This window comes from Talpa occidentalis, unplaced genomic scaffold, assembly GCF_014898055.3.
Source record: "Talpa occidentalis isolate TD23 unplaced genomic scaffold, MPIMG_talOcc4v2.1 talOcc4.10, whole genome shotgun sequence".
Taxonomy (NCBI): Eukaryota; Metazoa; Chordata; class Mammalia; order Eulipotyphla; family Talpidae; genus Talpa; species Talpa occidentalis.
The window spans coordinates 89625135-89642643 of NW_023600993.1; the positions used below are offsets into that span (position 1 = coordinate 89625135).

Sequence of the window (17509 nt, forward strand, 5' to 3'; positions counted from 1 at the left end):
ACACTGCTGAGGGGAGCAGAGGGGGTAGACAGGAGAGGTCTGCTGCGCCATGTGAGTCGCTCCCTGGCTGGCCGGGGATCAAACTTGTGCTACAGAGGCTGCAGACAGCTTCACAGGTTTCATCTCAACCCCGTGCGCCACCAGGGAGGCCCTCGTTCTGATTTTTTAAGAGAGAGCAGCAAACTGGAATTAGGTGTCAAATTTATCAATATGGTTAGGACAAAAAGTTGGCAACTTTTCTAACTCCTCAGCTGAATCATCACATTTAGTTCTTTAACCACTTCTCTGTCTTCTAGAACGGACCCAGAGTGTTCACACTGGTGGCAAGTGCTTCCCCAGTCCTTGTTTTCACTGAGGTATCCTGCCTCTTGTGTCCCTAAACCACCTAAAATATTCCAGAAAGTCTAGAACGATTGCCCAGTCTAGCCTACACCCAGCCAAACTGTCTTCACACTCCAATGTAGCATAGAAACTGCCAGCCAAACACAGAGCGATGTTTGCATTTGAACACCTGGCTACCCCATCGATGCTGTGTTCGTAGAAGTAACTTCCTGCCTCTCCCACCACCATGTGCCCACAAGGCAGCCTCTCCCCCGCACTGGGCCAGCCTCTGACCAATAGCCTCTCACTTGGCATGATGAACCTCTACTTAATCTGCCACTGCTCAGCTCAAGCTGTAAGGAAGAGCCTACTTATATTCTTCTCTATGCCAAAGAGGACCCAAGAATCAAGTTCCTGACCTCATCAGTTCTATGATCAAGCCACGGACCAAGTCATTCCTAAAATGTGCAGGGACAAGATGGACTTCGTAGGTAAGGATGATGATGATACCAAGCACCAGTTAACATTGCTTTAATGACGTGGATTTCTTGTTTACATCAACCAGGCAGTGGTATTACAAGTGCCATCCTGCAGAAGACAGGATTGAAGTTCAGGGAGGCAATAATTCCAGAGCATGCTCTGAACCCCCATTCTGATGTCTTATCCTGTGACCCAAAACATGAGGCTCATTGGCTTCTTCTAAATCTCTCCATCTATGATCCAGACCGCACCAGGTCCCTGAGGGCTGAGCAAGCTTCCGTTTCCCAGGAAACCCTTTTGAGCCCTGAGGACTTGTTCAGGAATTCACAAACTTGGGGAAGAATTTTCAAGTTAGTGCAGGCAACCATGGTCCTCAGGGAGGTAGGGAGCGCCCCAGCCCTGAATGTGTGTAAGTTGAGAAATGTTGTAGCAGGATTTCAGTACCAGGCTGGGAAGCAGAAAGAGGAGCTGAATCAGTGGTTTTCTAAGAGAAAACAGTAGTGAGAGTGAGGCTGCCAGGGTTTAAGCCCTATTTACTTTGCTGTGTGGCCCTGGGCAAAAATACTAAACTTCCCTTTGCTCATTATCCTTGTCTTTAAAACAGAACTAGCCGTAGGACTTACCTCATAGCATTGCTTTGGGAGTGCACAAATTAAAACAGGTGAAACATTTAGCAGAGTGCCTGGAACAAAAGTTAATAAAACATTAGTTTAGAAAACCCCATCTTTTAACCTCGGAGTCCTGTCTTCCAACCAGAGTTTCCACAGATGCCAAGGAGACCAAGGAGAAACTGCTGCCCGAGGAGGCAGGGGCTGAGGCATGGGACCTTGTTAAAGCTGCCCCTTTCGGGCCTCCCCTAGTGGCGCAGGCGGTTGAGCACCATGCTATGAAGTTGTCCAGCCTCTGCAGCTCCAGCTCCATCCCCGCCGGCCAGCGAGTCTCCCACATGGCGCAGCAGACCTCTCCTGTCATGCCCGCTGCACCCCTCAGTAGTGTATTTCATCAGTCTGCCTGTTCTTCTCCCTGCTCTGTCTCTGGTGGGTCTTCTCACCCTCCTGAACATCTGGCCTGTACCCCGGTTGTTGTATAAATAAAAATAAATAAATAAATAAATAAAAAGCTGCCCCTTCCCCACAAGTCTTGACACCACATCTGGGGTCTGAGGGGCTGGTATGACAAGCACAGCCTTTGCCATCACAGACCTTCCACTCAGAGGCCCCAGTCTGCTTAGTTCCCTCAAAACTGTGGCATCTGGCTGCCATATTTCACCAAGGAGGAAACCAAGGCCCAACAAGTAGTGGGAACTTGCTGAGGTCACCAACCAAGAAAGAAACACTTTTTTTCAGGAGGGTAGAGAGGTTTCTTAACCCCTTTCTCAAGGGAAAAAAAGCACAATACTAGGTCACAGAGAGGCCCAAGGAACCTCCTCACCACCCCTTCCCCATTGCAGGGCCCTTCCCCTCCAGGAAACTGACTTCACAGCAAAGTGTATGCCTGCTGGGATAGCAACAAGAGGAAGTGACTTCTAAAGAAGGAAGGCAGGGTGGCAGGAACCAAGAGCAAGTGTGGCCAACGAGAGAAAGTGGAGGCTGGAGGTGGGAGTGGGGAAACTCAGGTCTCCCTGAGACAGAGACGCCACCCACCCAGGGCCAGACACCAAGTCTGGGAAGGAGGGATCTAGAATTAGCAAACCTAGAAGAGCCCCCAAATTTGTCAAAATTTCCCTTCCCCAAGACCCTGCTCCCCTTCATAACAAGTCACACTCACTGGGAAGGGAGAATCACCAGCCAGCTGACTATGACTATCTGCTAGGATCCTGAATCCCATTTGGGGAGAACTGTAGAGACCCTGGGGTTCCAGATCTTCATTGTACAGAATCATTGTATTGACTCCAACCCAGAGAGGGGCAGCATCTTATCCAAAATTACACAGCAGGTTGAGACAGAACTGGAGGCCCCCTCAGATGTTTGGGGTCTAATTGTTCTCACTGGTGTCAAAATTTTATCCCTAGAATAATAACAAGAATTTAAAAGCTACATTTTTTTTTTGAATGCTTACCATAGGGTAGACATAATTCTAAGATTTTCACATGAATGAACTCATTTTGTCCTCATAAAACAGGTCCATGAAGAAAGGCCATGATCCCTCTTTCGAAGATGAGGAAACTGAGGCACATGGAGGTTACAGAACCTGCCTGAGAAGACACAGGTGGTACTTGGTGGAGCAGGAATGACACACCTCACATCTTGGTCACACTTGTCTATTTCTCTTCTTGCAACATGGGACAGAGATGCAATGCCTGAGTCCTTGCAGTCACTTTGCAACTATAACGCACCAAGGATGAGGACAAGGGCTACACACTAAAGATGGTAAGGACACCAGGTCCCCAGAGGCATCAGTAAGAACCACATTAGTCCCCTTGGCTTACCCTGTGGTGTAGCTGGCAACACCACATCCTGCCATGTAAGGCAGTAAGTCCCGACTAGGTATGCTTCAGTAGCAAACTTTCTGTTATTTATAGCTGTGGGTGCATTCTTAACTTTCCTAGTGGTGGGAAGGAGATGGGACCTGAGGAATGCCTGCCTTAAGCCCATGCTCCCTCTGTGGAATCACATGGCCTCCCAGGGGTCACACTTTCTTCTTTCTACCTCTCCCAAAATGCACATGAGGCCTGGGCTGGGGCTCAGAAAAGGTTCCTGAGTAATTATTTGTCAGGCCACATTGTCACCAGCCGCCAGACCAACAGATGTGAACCCATTTGAGAATTGTGAGAGATGGCAGGGGAGCTCCTGCCCTGAGTTCACCTGCCAAGAAAATCCATAGTTGAAGCAAATTGGACCTGCAGGCACCACATTTGATTTGGCCCACAGTTACCAAATGCACCCATCCTGCGTCTGACTGTTAAGCAGATATTTGTGGAGGGCTGCCAAGTTCCAGGTGAGCACAGGTGACTAAAGCCCCTGAGGTCCTTCCAGCCACACTCCCATCTTGGCCAGGGAGGCAGACGGTGAGCAAGTGAGTGGATGCATCTCTCTCAACCCTTACACGGCACTTCACAGTTCACATTACCCGACTTCAGTGCCTCAACAGCCCTGCCAAGTGGAAGACATTTCCCCATTTTGCAGAAGAAAAAAAAGACACCCAATAGGAACTAAAAAGAGACCTCCTTCCCTCAGCACCCCCGGCCATGTCCAGTAGGCAACGCTGGCTGGACCCTTGATTGTCTGGCTGCCGTTGTCCTGCCCCAGGGATGCCCTCTGTCCACTAGCACAATCAGATCAGGCTCCTCTGCTGCAGATCCGTTGCCCTGGGAGCACAGAAGCAGCCGTCAGAAATAAAGGCCTCTACCCAAAAACAGACTTGGGCTGGGATGTGGTGTTGCCAGCTACACAGCAACCCCCTCGTCAAGCTGTTGGCGCCTGATGGTTCTTTAATTATTCATCCCCGCTGAACACGCAGGCCCAGGGCTTCAGCCATGCTTTTTGGAGCTCACCCATGGGGGAGCCTGGGTAATGAGTCCAGACCTGTCAAGAAGTTTGGAATCTGTCTACCCACAAAATGTTCTCTGGTCCTCCCACACTAGCCCCGTCAGGCACAGGGGAGGATGACAATGAGCCAGGAGGCTTCAGAGACACGGGAAACAGGCTAAGTTGCAATTTAGATACTAGAGCCCCTTGGCCTGATTTTCATTGCATCCAGCCCAAGGTCTTCAAACTCTGAGCTATGCAGAGTGTCAGACAAGTTGTAAAGATTGGGAAGGGGAAAGAGAACAGGTAGGAAGAAGATCCCTCTTCTCGATGTGGACAGAGTCAAAGATTGTCACTGTGTGTCATTGGACAAATCACTCGCCCTTTCTGATCAGGCACCTTGAATATAAAATGGAGGTTCATTCCCTAAGTGAGTTTGGGGCCCCTAATATGCACCAGGGGCTGGGATACAGCGGCAAAAATAACAGACAAGTCCTTATTCTCACAGAGGGGCTTTTGTGAAGATTGGAGTTAATCTGTCCAGAGCTCTGTGTTCTATATATAAGGAGGACTTGCCACATGGTAGTTTATTGCTTTTGTTATTATAAGATAATTTAGGCTTTATCTATACAATTATTTTCTATCTCCCACCCTGGATGATAATTTTACCACAGCAGAAAAGAATCTCCCCATGATAAACACACACACACACACACACAGTCATTTTGAGGGAATTTATTTCCTGCCTCGAAGTTACCTTTGACATTCTTTTTTCCTAACTTATGATTTTTTTTTGTCTCATCTACTTCCCCCTCAGTTCTAACCTATCCTAACTTGTCCTTACCTAGTCTGGCATATGGCAGGGACCAATAGCTGTCTTCTTCATTCATTCAGTCATTCATCCATTCATTCATTCATCCATTTACTTGACAAATATTTGTTAAATCCCACAGTGTGCCAGGCCCTGCTGTGACCAAGACAGATAGTCCCCTGCCTTCTTGGAGTTTAATCCTAGGAGAAAAAGCAAACAGCAGACAGACAGATGGGAGCAGTACACTTACCCACAGGTGTGATGGGTGCTACAGGGAGGTGGGGAGGCTTTGCTGAGAAGTTGACCTTTGAGCAGAGACCTGAGTAGGTGGGGGAAGGAGCCCTGAACTTCTGGGAAAAGAGAGTTCTAGGCAGAGGAATTAAGGTCTGGAGCAGGAGGAAGCCTGGCAAGGAAAGGGGGCCTCAGGACAGCCTGCCTAGGCCCCGATCTTCCTTCCACTTGGGACAGTCAGGCAGAAGCAAAAAATAGGTACAAACGAAGCCTCAGACTCACTTTGACTCCTGGAATAGGGGCCTGCAGGGTTATCCCACACTCTAACCCCTCCCTGAAGAACTGGGGGAAGAGGGCCCAGGGAGGGAAGGGGGTACCCCAAGGTCACACAGCAGCAATGACTGGGCTGTGTCCAGATCCCACTTCTAACTCCGGCCATTGTCTTCAAGAAACTACTCATTGCCACTCTGGGGGTGCAGGAAGCTCCTAGGAGTCACATGGGGCTGCACGGGTTCGGTGCAGACTGAAGAGAGAGAACCTCACAGCTTCCCTCGACCCCCAGCCGTGTTGTCCTCATGCTCAAACAACCACAGGAACCAGCGTGAGCGCAGCCCCCATCCTGGCTCTGCATCTGGGAACCATGGTTACGGCTGCTGCTTGATTGGCAGGGGGTCCGGAACGCCTTCCAGCCGCCCCCTAGTTCCTAGAGGTTGTGCAGCAAGGGTCTGGGGACAAGCTGGGGGTCACCCATCGTCCCGGGATACCACCGACTTCACCATCCCCTCCCAAGCAGTGCATCCGGGCACCTTGCATCACCGCGAAATCCTTTTTAGAGCTCAGAATTAAAAATAAATTTGCAAGCACATAACCAGATGTTACATGGGAAAAAGATAAATAACTCAGCCTGTCAAGGAACTGCCTCATCTCAGTCAACCCTCTCTCTTTCACAAGGTTTTAATTTTTAATTTCACAGCGGTAACTATAGCAACCTGCAAAAATAATATATTCCAAAGCAAAACAACTTTCTTGGCTCTGGCTTGGCATCTCCCTGTTCCCTCCTTCTCTTCTCTCAACCAACTTCATGCAGGTCTGTGCCCAGAGTTGATGAACATTCTCAGCTTTGAACTCCCTCATTCATTAAGTAATTAATTCATTCATATATAAGTATTTCTTGCCACCCAAATCCATGCCCATGCTAAGTGCACATTGCAGGATGTTGGACAACGTGCTTAAAATCTTGAGGGACATCGTGTTATCCTAAGCTATTCGGTTCCTGAGTTTTGAGCAAGAATTTGGCTAGTAAGGAGCCCCTTAATTCATTTGACAAACCTAATTTGTCCCCGGGGTGAGACAAGTGAGGAGGGCTGAGCCTAACTTCAAGGAGTCTTCAGTCCTGGGGAGGAGACAGACATGTAAACACACAACTACAATAAGGTAGTAAGTCTTGGATAAAAGGGATGGAGAATGTACAAACAGGACACAAAAGAAGACAGGGGTTGTCGATATCTAGGATGCTTTAGGAAGGCTTCAGAGAGGAGGTGACTTCTAAGATGGGTCTTGCTGCATGAGTAGAAGTTTTCTGAGTGACCAAGATAGGAAAGAGCAGGCCAGGCATGGGGAACAGCAAGTGCAAAGGCAGAGACATGAGAGAGAGGTTAGTAGGGTCCAAGCACAGGGTCATGAGTCCAAAAGATGCTGGAGAGGTCAACAGAGTAGAAACACTGAGAGTCTGGAACTCCGTGCTGAGAACTTACCCCTGGAGCCAAGGGGAAGTCAGCAAAGTAGTGGGGGGTAGAGAAAACATATTTTTAAAAGGTGACCCTGGGGACAAATGTGGAGAATGGACTCCTCAGAGACAAAGACTCTGGGGAATGTCAGTGGGGGAGGCCTAAAGTGGGTGGTGCCTGCAGGGAAGAAAGAATAGAAGTCTTAGGTGGGTTCCCTACCAAGCCAGCCTTGAACCAAAGATTCAAGCTTCTGTAGAAAGAGACCCCTGTAGAAAGAGACCCCAGAAAACACTACGGGGAGTGGGAGAGTGAGGCAGTGAAGGAAAGGGAGCCAGTGAATCTTTATTGTCCAGCCAATTACTACTGGGGCTGACCATGGGATAGCCTCAGAACTGAGCCCCTCCCCTGAGGGCAAAGGAACTGGATTGTTTAGATGCCAATTCCTGTAACAACTGGCTGAGGGCTGCCAGGAGGGATCAGCTTCCCAGTACTTCCCACCTGCTGGGCAGGCTTGGGAGCCAAGGGGGCTCAGTGGCCAGAGAAAATCCCCATGCAGACTTATGTACTGGCCACTGGACACGGGGAGAGGGTGACCTGAAATAAGAGAAGGAGCCAAGGAATATGGGTGCTGCATCACCAGCATCCACCCCAGGGACCTTCTAGATGCTCTAGACGATAGTAAATGGGCAGTGAGGAAGGATGTTGACTGCAGGGAGGATGGGCAGAGGCCCTGGCCCATGCACCGAGACAGGGGTCACGCAACAGGCCCAGGGAGGGAGGGACACAGGGACATCCTGGGTCCGGGCTGGTCAAGGGGGGACTTATCAGACCTGGACAGCCTGCCCCAGGACAGCCCCCAGGGCCCTGCCCCAGGTGGGGCGACCTTTCCAAATGGAGAGCTCCCTGTCTCAGGGGAAGCAGAGCTGCCCCCTCAGTCCCTGATTAGAAATGGAATGTGGCAAGAAAATGTGTCAAGTGGGAAAATGCACGTGTTTATGCAGAGATGGGGCCCACGTGTGACCTTGGGGGGGCGACTTCAGCTCTTCTGATCACAGTGTCCTGATCTGTAATAAGATGTGGTTCACAGAAGTGCTTATGGGAGGGTACAATTACATGCATGGTCAGAAGTCGCTTGTTACCAATTACCTGTCACTGTCATTATTTTCAATAATATTTTCTGAGCACCGCACATAGGCTAGCCCCAGGGACACCACGGTCATCAATAGACACAATTCCTTCCCCACCCTCGTGCTGCCTCCAGCCCCGTGGACATGCTGAAATGCTTTATATAGAATGTTAAAACAAGCAGGATAGGAAATTATGCATAAAGCAGATTCTAATTTTGTTTAAACACACACACTCACAAAGGCCCGAGGGATCTACACCGACATGTAACGATAACTTAACACTGGATGGTGGAATTGAAGGTGGCTTGTATTTTTACAGTTCTCTTCTGTTATTTTTTTTCTTTAAAAATTTCACAGTGGATTGTTATTTGAATAGTCATTTTCCAAAAAGAAAGGAAAACAAACATGCTCCTTCTCTGACTCCCTGCCCCTCATAAATCTCATCTGCTTCCTTAGGAAGTAGGAACTTCCCCATCAGGGGTGCTTGCTGGTACTCCCCAAGGTCTCAGGCCCAGGCCCCTACCCCTGTGCAGGGGCAAGGCCTCTGTCAGAGCCAGGAGCCTGGACAGGACTGTGAGCAGAGGGCAAGGGCTGAGCCTGTATCACCCGCCTGTGAAGGCGTGTCCTGCCCTCACGGTCTGGGGACAGTGCTCGGTGCTCGTCCATCCACCTGGAGCGGAGAGGCCCACTGTCCACTTGGGAGACTCAGGTGGGCTGTTTCCATTGGCCTGCATGCCTAGGACACGGTCTCTAAGCAGCTTTGTCTTTTAGCTGACATTTGGGTAATCATCTCTTGACCCCCCTACCATTTCTGAGTTTAAGGGGGAAGGGAGAGGGAAAAGATTATGTTGACACCATAAAGCACAAAGCCCACACTTGACTCCTGGAAATTGGCTATTAATAAAGATATCAGTTGCTGGTTTTCTCAGGGTTCCTTTATCCTTTGACATCTAGGATTGTGTGATAGACCCAAATGCTTTTGGAAAGTTCTGGTAAGTTCTAGAAAGTCCCCTACAGTGGACTTGATGATATTATCTAGCAGAGTCCTTTGTAGGGAAAATGGTGCCTCCTTCCACGCCATATGGGCTTCTACCAAGACCTCTCAAACAAGGGGGTCGTGGGTTCCAACCAGGAGGATGAAAGTGATTTTGTGAGGCTGATGTGTGGACATGGATATGACATGTAAGAGGAAGAAACCACAGCTCCCCCCAGGTGTGCTGACCTTGGAGCTGTGATTCTGGGGCTGACTGTGAATGGCCGTCTTCCCCACAGCATGCTTATTGGACAGTCATGCAGAAAAGCTGACTTTGTTGAGTCCCTCTATTCAACCATTCATGAATCTGTCTTCCCTGCCCACAACAATACAATTCCCTTTATTTCTTAACTGAGCTTGAATTGGGGTTATGTCTATTGGTGCCAAAAGAATCCTGATGCCAAAAGAAACCTTGCCAGAGAGAAGGTTTGTGGCCACCCAAGCCCATGCCCCCTTCCTGAGCACTCTTTATTTAGGAAAACTGTCTCTCCCCTACTGGAAATATCTGGAGGAGTTGAGACATCTGGGTGCTGACACCACTCCCTCCTTCACTTCTAGGCCTCTACCTGGATCCCCAAAAAGACCAAGTAAGTGATTCTGAGTCCCTCCCAAACCTGCCCACAAAACCTCCCACACAGGGATGCCTACATTTCCATCTCCTCCCCTGGGGGATGCAGAAGGTCCAGAAAAGAACCCAAGATCCCAAATGATGGCAGAGGCACGGGGTGGAAGGGGCTGGGTCTCTGTATGACTGGGGGGAGTTGACCACACTGGACCTTGACAGGCGTGAGAAATAAACAGCACTGGGTTGAGCCACTGAGATCTGGAGGTTGTTGTTACAGCAGTTATCCTGCCCTGATTAATATAATAGGGGGACACTCCGGAGAGCTTGCAGAGATCTATTATCCTGCGGGAGACTCAGAGCTGCTCATTCAAACACGGATCTCTATTGAGCTCCTGCTCTGTGCTTGCACCGCACCCCTGCCTTCCTCTTTATCCCACTCTGCCCACAATTGCCTCTCCCCGCATCGTCTGTCTACTCTACCTGGACCGCAAGCCCCCAAGAGTCAGGTCCTTATCTGTCTGCTTCTTCTATGCTGTGTCCCCGTATCCAGTGGAGTGCCAGACACATAGTAAGAGCTCAATCAATATTGACTGGTGACTTTCTTAAATGGCCAACTGCACGAAATTGCAGTGATGCTTAAGCAAGGTTCTGGTTGTGACACCACATGGCACCCAGTAGGTCCTCAGCAGACAGCCACTGAATCAAAAAGGAACTAAATAAAGGGAAGCGAGGGCTGGGGAAGGCTTCTGGAGGGAGGGCAGGTTTTAGCCAGGACTCATCCCTGCAGAAGCAAGTTCTCTGTAGTCCCTTGGCCGGAGTGAAAATCTATGTAGAAGAGGCCCCTGGGCAAAGCGGGGCAGGCGAGGGAGGCCCAGCCCCACAGTGTTTGGGCTGTGGCAGGGGTGAAGTGACACTTCAGGAAATCACATTCTAGAGGCTCTGCTGTGCAGGCAGACTCCTCACCCTTGCTGGGTGTGGAGGTGGGTGTGGGATGCCTGCCTGTGTCTGGGGTGAAGCTTCCCTTTCCACAGTGTGAAATCTCACCAGGAAAAGTTAACTCTTTGCACACTGTCCTACATGCTGGAGACAGGCTCCAGGGATTTGCCCAAGCAAGACTCCTAGATTAACATCCAAACTACATGCCTCGGCTGAGGCTGGGGTGTGGGCTGGGGCTGAGGTGCAGGCTGGGGCTGGGGTGCGGGGCAGGGCAGTGTCAGTGTCACATAACGTAGTGGTTAGTCACCCAGAGCTAGAACACCTGGGTTCATATCCTGGCTCTGGCTGCTGATTAGCTATGAGACTTTGGTCTACTTTGCTTATCAGAGCCTAAGTTTTCTCATCTGTAAACAAGGATGATAGTAGGAACCATGCCAGACAGTTGTTGGAAGATTAAATGATTTAAATGATACATAAAATACAAGTCAGGGGCATGATGGCTGGGCACCTCGAGGCCTTTCTCCTGTGGGTGATGGGCAGGGCGAGTTCGCGACTCCCGCCTTGGGGCAGTGCAGCCTGAATAAAAGCTCTGATGTTTCCTAACCCAGTGCGGTGCGCCCCTTGATGCATGACTGAATCTTTGGGGTTCTTTTTTACTGGGATGGTGGCTTTTAATGGGCTATTATCCTTCCCTCACTTTATAGTGAAGAGCACTGAGGCAGAATTTGAACCTGGTACTTGGGAGCTAAGACCTGTTGCCTGATCCTGCTTCTTGGATCTCTGGGAAAGGAGGGATGAGGGCAGGTCAAGGACTCTGGGCTGGCTGCCAGGAGGTGATGGGAAGACAAGCAGGAGTCAAGGCTGAGAAGTGGGGAGAAGGAGAAGAGAGCCCCAGGCCTGGAGTGTGGAATGCCAGCACCACGTGGCTGGCCGGGTGGGGCCTAGTGGGGCCTGAGGGCAGAGTCCAAGGCTCGGGCGACCCCCCCTTTTCTGCTGCAGAGTGGAGGAGCACTGTGATCCCATCTTGCCATCAGGGTTACACTCAGTTAGTAAATGAAAGTGAGGTCACGCCCTGCTCCACTCAGTCAGCTCCTGCGGCTCCCCACTGCATGCCCAGAAAAGCCAGAGTTCCCACTGTGGCCCATGAGGTCCTGCCCTCCTGCCCCCTGCTGCCCCCCTGACTTGCCTTCAGCCAGTCTCCTTTCACTCTTCAGCTAAGCAGGCCACACATTCATGGAACATGCCAGGCACGCTCGTGGCCCTTCTGCATACAAAGCTCTTGTCAAGGTGGAAGAAGGTGGCCTCTCTTTCAAGGTCTCTCTTTTGAGAGGCCTCCCCTGACCATCCTATTTAAAATTGCATTCCCCTACCTCACTCCTTATTCCCCTTTCTTGATTTAATCATTACTTCCACAATCCTCATCACCATCCATTATGCTTTGTATTTTACTTACTATTGGTTTAGTGTCTAGCAGCTCCTGTGCTAGTGTCAAGTCCACCAGGACTGGGATCTTCGCTGTTTTGTTCACTGATGTATTCTCAGAGGCTAGAACAATGCTCGGTACATAGTAGGTACTCAATAAAGTAATTATTGTAATTATTATAAAGTAATCCATGTGGATGTCCACATGGATAAAAATAAAAGCAATAAAGAATTCAACTCTCATTATACCACAAGTCACTTTTTCTGCTTTACTAATGAGGAAACTGAGGCTCAGAGAAGTCAAGGGGCTTACTCAAGGTCACACAGCAAATAAAAGGGACATGGTCAGTACCCGGCTTCCCATCAGGGAGGGAGAATTTACTGCCCAGTGGCTGGGATGGAGAAAGTAGAATCTCATAGATCTAATCAGGTGCTCAGAAGAGGGTAGAACTCACTGTCCCAGTTCAGGGCACAGAAGCCCAAGAAAACCACCAGAAGTGGGGACCATCTGTATGACTCCCAGGCTTCTAGGTGCTCCTGACAACTAGCTATTACTGAGCATGTACTAGCACTAGGTTCTGTTCTAAGCCCTTCTCAGATAGGGCCTCCCGGTAGCCCTTGGAGACAGGTCTTATTCACGTCTCCAACTACAGGTGAGGAGACTGAGGCATGGAAAGGGTGAGCAGCTTGCCCATGGTGACACAGAGAGCCAATTTGGGCCCCTATCTGATCCCAAGCTCTGTCCACATGGTCACCAATGGCCACTCTCAGTGTCCTGGCCCTCAGCACATGCCCAGCTGGCCTTGACACCACCCGAGGGCCATCAGGGTCCACTCTGGGGGTGGGGTGAGCTCTGCTGGAAGCCAGATTCCTATCTGGCTGCCACTCAGTAGCCATCCCGACCTGGTGGTGAGGGGCATGACCTGTGTCAGGCCGCAGGTTCTAACCAAGTCTCTATTTACTTGTTTTCCATGCCTCAGTTTCCTCATCCAGAAAAGGGGAGTGATGGGTCCTAACTCTCAGGGCTGTCGTGAGGAGGGGCGGAGGGCAGTATTCAGACTGACAGTCCCTAGTCAGTGAAGCCCTCTGATCCTGCCAGGGCGCTCCTTCTCCTGGGCCTGTGAACTTCTCCCCACGTGTCTCTTTCTGACTTATTTCTCTCTTCCTCTTTGCTGCCTCTTCCGAGGCATATCTGTCTTGCTTTGAAAAGCTTCTCTTTGTCACTTTCCTGTCTTTCTGACTCCCTTCTGGGTCCTAAGTCCTGGCTCTGCATCTTACGTGGAAGGCAGCTGTTCCAACAGTGGGTGCTTTCTAGAAATTTCTCCTGGGAATCCACTCAGTGCAGGTTTCTGGCTCCATTTTGACTCTGCCGGGTCAGGGTAGCATCAGGGAATCTGCATGTTAACCAAAACCCTCCCCCTCCCGCCTTCCAGGGGAAATGCTGGCTCTGGGGCTGTCCTTTGAGAATCGCTGCTCTTACTTCAGTCTCCTCATCTGTAAAATGGGGGTGAACAGAACCCACAGTGGTAACCATGAGGTGAAAGAATTTGTTGCAAAACAGTGCGTGTTTCTTCATTTTTTTCTGTCATGGCGTATGTATTCTGTCTTTGGTTTGTCTGTCATTCCCATTCTGTACTTCTGGTGCTTTCATATTTCTTCCTCCTCCCTCCCCATCCTCCACCTGGAAATGAACCTGATCCCAGCGCTGAAACTGACGAACTGAATAAAAGAGTGGCCCTTGTGTCTTGGCCCCGGGGCCACCCAATAGGCCTGCCCAGTTCCTCCCCACCTTATACCCTAATGGTCCCCCAAAATAGAGCATCTCCCTCCCCTGCAGCCTCCACCAAGCAAAGCCCAGGGAGATGGGGGGATCCATTGTGCAGGAATGGCCCTGCTGCTATGGAAACCAGCGCTTAGGCAACACTCAGAGATGATCCATCCGGGGAGCAGCGTGGCCTTGGGGGAGGGGGAGAGGCCAAACTCTGCGCCTTGGACTTTGCCCTCCCATTACTGGCCCCTGTGACACTGGGCAAGTCACTTAACCTCTCTGAGCCCTCTCTCCCTCATGGCCTGGAGCAGCAGCCCCCATTAGCAGTGGGTAATAACGCCCGCCGGTGACTGAGCGATGCGCTACGGCTTTCAAGCCTGAAAACACGCCAAGCTGCCGCTTGCTTTCATTACCGCGAGCTGGAAATATTCTAGTGCCAGCTTGCTTCGCGACCCCGGGCCACCCAGGGGCCACCGAACGATTTCCATGATAGAATTCCCTCTCAAAGAGGCACGGGTCCACTAAGAGTCAGCCTGGAGTGTGCGTGCACGCGCGCGCACACACACACACACACACACACACACACACACCTGTCACTGAGCTGAGCTGCTGATTGGGCTTGAGAAACTCATGCTGGGGTCTTGTGTCAGGAAGGGAGATGTGACCTGGGGCCTGGGGGTTCCTCCATTGCAGCACCACTGGCCAGGGATCTACCTCCAGGGTGCTGTCCCCTCCCCAGGCTCCCTGGACACAGGCCCAAGTCTGGACTCATCAACCTGGTCTTAGGGGCCTCCAGTATGGGACTGAAAGGCTCCCCAAAGATACCTGTCTTGTTCCCAGGTTCCATAGCATCAAATTCCTCAGTTTGGTCCCCAGAAGGGCTGGGAACTGCCTGCCACGCCCCTCCCCCAGAGATGTGGAGCAGATGTGTGCCTCAGCATCCTTAGATGCTGAGGTGCAAACCACACTCATATACACTCCCAAACGAGCCTTCACACACACTCATATACACCCTGCTCACACACCACACATACCCATCACACCCTGCTCATGCACCTTCACACACCCATACACACCCATACACACCATGCTCATGCACCTTCACACATACACACACTACTCACGTACCTTCCTACACCCATACACACCATGCTCATGCACCTTCACACATACACACCCTACTCACGTACCTTCCTACACCCATACACACCATGTTCACACACTCACTCACTCACAAGGCAGTGGCTATCAGCAAGCTGTGCACCTTCATGCCTCCTCGCCTTTGCTCAAGCAAGTCTCCCTAGAATGTGTCCCCACAAGTTCCCCCAGAACTCTCCAGGATCCCCTGTGCCCCACCTCAACTAATGAGTGTAAATGTCCAAAGGAACCGTGACTTGTCCAAGATAACACAAGAAGTGTGGGACTGCAGAGCCCATGTTAGAACCCAGGCCTCGGGGGGACACTGAGTCCAGCTGCTCCAAAGAGCGCGCGTGCATTCACTCTGCCAGCCAGGCATCTGTTTGCTTGTTTTCACACACACATTTATTACACCCCAGGCAGGCCGCTTGGTGCCGGGGACCCAGCCATGAACAAGGCCAGTGAGAATGCAAGCGCGCGCAGCCCGGAGAGGCAGACAGATGCTAAACAAGTAATTACAAGCGTGATGGATGCCACGGAGGAAAAGCGGAGAGAGCCCTGGGAGAGGACAGGAGGGGGCCTCCTAAGAGGGGCCCCCTCTTAGGAGGGGGCCTCCTAAGCCTCCCATTTGTGTGAGGTTTTATAGCAGCCTTGCCCCGGGGCGGTCCTCAGAATCCCTAGGAAATCTGCTGAGCCCCTCCTTCCCCGGGTCTGCAGATTCAGCATCCACAGAGTGAGGATGTCCCCTGCTGAACACGTGCCCAGAAAGGCTGCCCTGAGGTATGAGGACCACAGCTTTAGGGGCCTGGAGGGGGGGAGATAAATGTACTTTAATCATCCACCATGTCCTGAGCTCACTGCCTCTTCCCAGGCTCTAGAGGTTGGGAAAATGATCCCAGTTTACAGATCAGCCAGTAGTGCAAGGCACAGTAGTGCAGATCAGGACTAACAGCCAGGCCTGGCAGACCCCAGGCATGCAGGAAGGCCCTTAGAGAGGCTCCAGGGTGTCCAGCACGAACCCCCGCTAACTATGGAAGGGAAACCAAAGAGTCAGCACCAGTGGACCCAGGTAGGGATGACAAGGTGTCCTTAAAGACACCCTTTATAGAGTGTCTTAGTAACTCTGGCATCAGAATGAGTGGATTTCCAGTCAGGTACCTCCCTTTACTGGCTGTGTGGCCTTTGGCAAGTTGTCTAACCTCTCTGAGCTCAATTTCCCCATCTATGAGATGGGGATGGTGGTGGGACCATCCCTCAGGTGGTTGTAAAGAGTTTCACCCTTTTGGCCTCTTTTTCCTTCGCCAGGTCCTCTCCCTGCTCAGCAGCTTTGCCTATGCTGTTCCCTCCGCCTGAACACTCTTCCTCCAGATAACCACACGTCTCTCTCATTCCTCAGTGTCCTTTGGATTTCTGCTCAAATGTCAGCAGAGAGATTCCCCCTTAGCCTCCTGGCAGAAATAGCCCCTGCAGTGTTACCTGTGTCCCCTCGAGCTGCCTTATTTTTCTCCCTTACACAATCTCCAGCTTTCACTCCCATCTCCCTGCACAAAAACATAGGTTACTTGAGGGCAGAGACTTTGTTTTCTTCATGGTCTTGTACTTGACTAAGGCCACCCAGAGTTAAAAAGCACACAGGCCTTCTGCATCCCCAGGCCTGTGGTACTCCTGGCAGCCCAGTATGAGTCTAAACACTCTGAATCCCACAGCCTGGTAGACATCAGGGCCTCCTCAGAGCCTCTGCAAACCTGCCCAGGCCTCCTGGGCCCCCACTAAGACTCTGAAGACAGGACGATGAATCCCCCCAGGGCCCCTCCCCAAGCACCCTGGAACTGGCAGGCAGTGAGAAACCAGGCCCAGGCTTGGCAGGGCCTTGGAAGGGGCTCAGTGCCGAGGGGCAAGGCCCTGCCAACCTCACTCCCCCAAACAGTGACCGATTGTCCCAGAAGCTCCCGATTCCCTTGAAGACCTCCCAGCGGTCACTCTCTCACAAGGACACCCACTCTCAAAGGGGCCGGCAGCCTGGCTGCTTCCGGCCACAACAGGCCATGGTGGTCCCAGCCTCACAGGAGGCCCTAGGACTTCCGGGCCTGCTGGGAATCATAGCCGGGGGCTGTGTGGAGAGCAGGCGAGGACAGATCCCAGGGGATGCCTGTCCTCTTGGCATTTGTATGCAGGTGCAGGCCTCATCATGAGCTGAAATCCATCACCAGAAAATAAAACACTCAGGGAGATCAGGCTTCTGAAGACAAACGGCTGAGGGCACAGGTAACAGTCACCCTTGCTTGCTAAGCACTCGCTATGTCTTCCTCTTGAGGCATCTCACACTAGGGGCTCCCCTTACCCTCATGACAGGATGTGGAACCTGTAGGTTCCCCATCTCTCAGACAGGGCAATGGACCATAGACAGGCTATGTCACTTGCCTGAAAGAAGAAAGCCAGAATTCACAATTGGAGGCCAGGCCCTCTGGGTTCAGGGACAGGGCA

General features: G+C 51.2%; 1 long non-coding RNA gene across 1 annotated transcript in view; it reads right to left on the reverse strand.

The window, feature by feature from the left end:
• Positions 1-817: 817 nt before the first annotated feature.
• Positions 818-17509, reverse strand: part of LOC119234847 (uncharacterized) — a 34877-nt gene continuing 18185 nt past the window's right edge. The window contains exons 5-6 of the long non-coding RNA XR_008552587.1: positions 1425-1483; positions 818-909 (exon numbers count right to left, since the gene is read on the reverse strand). This is a non-coding gene — a long non-coding RNA (uncharacterized LOC119234847). The remainder of the gene's footprint in view (positions 910-1424; positions 1484-17509) is intronic.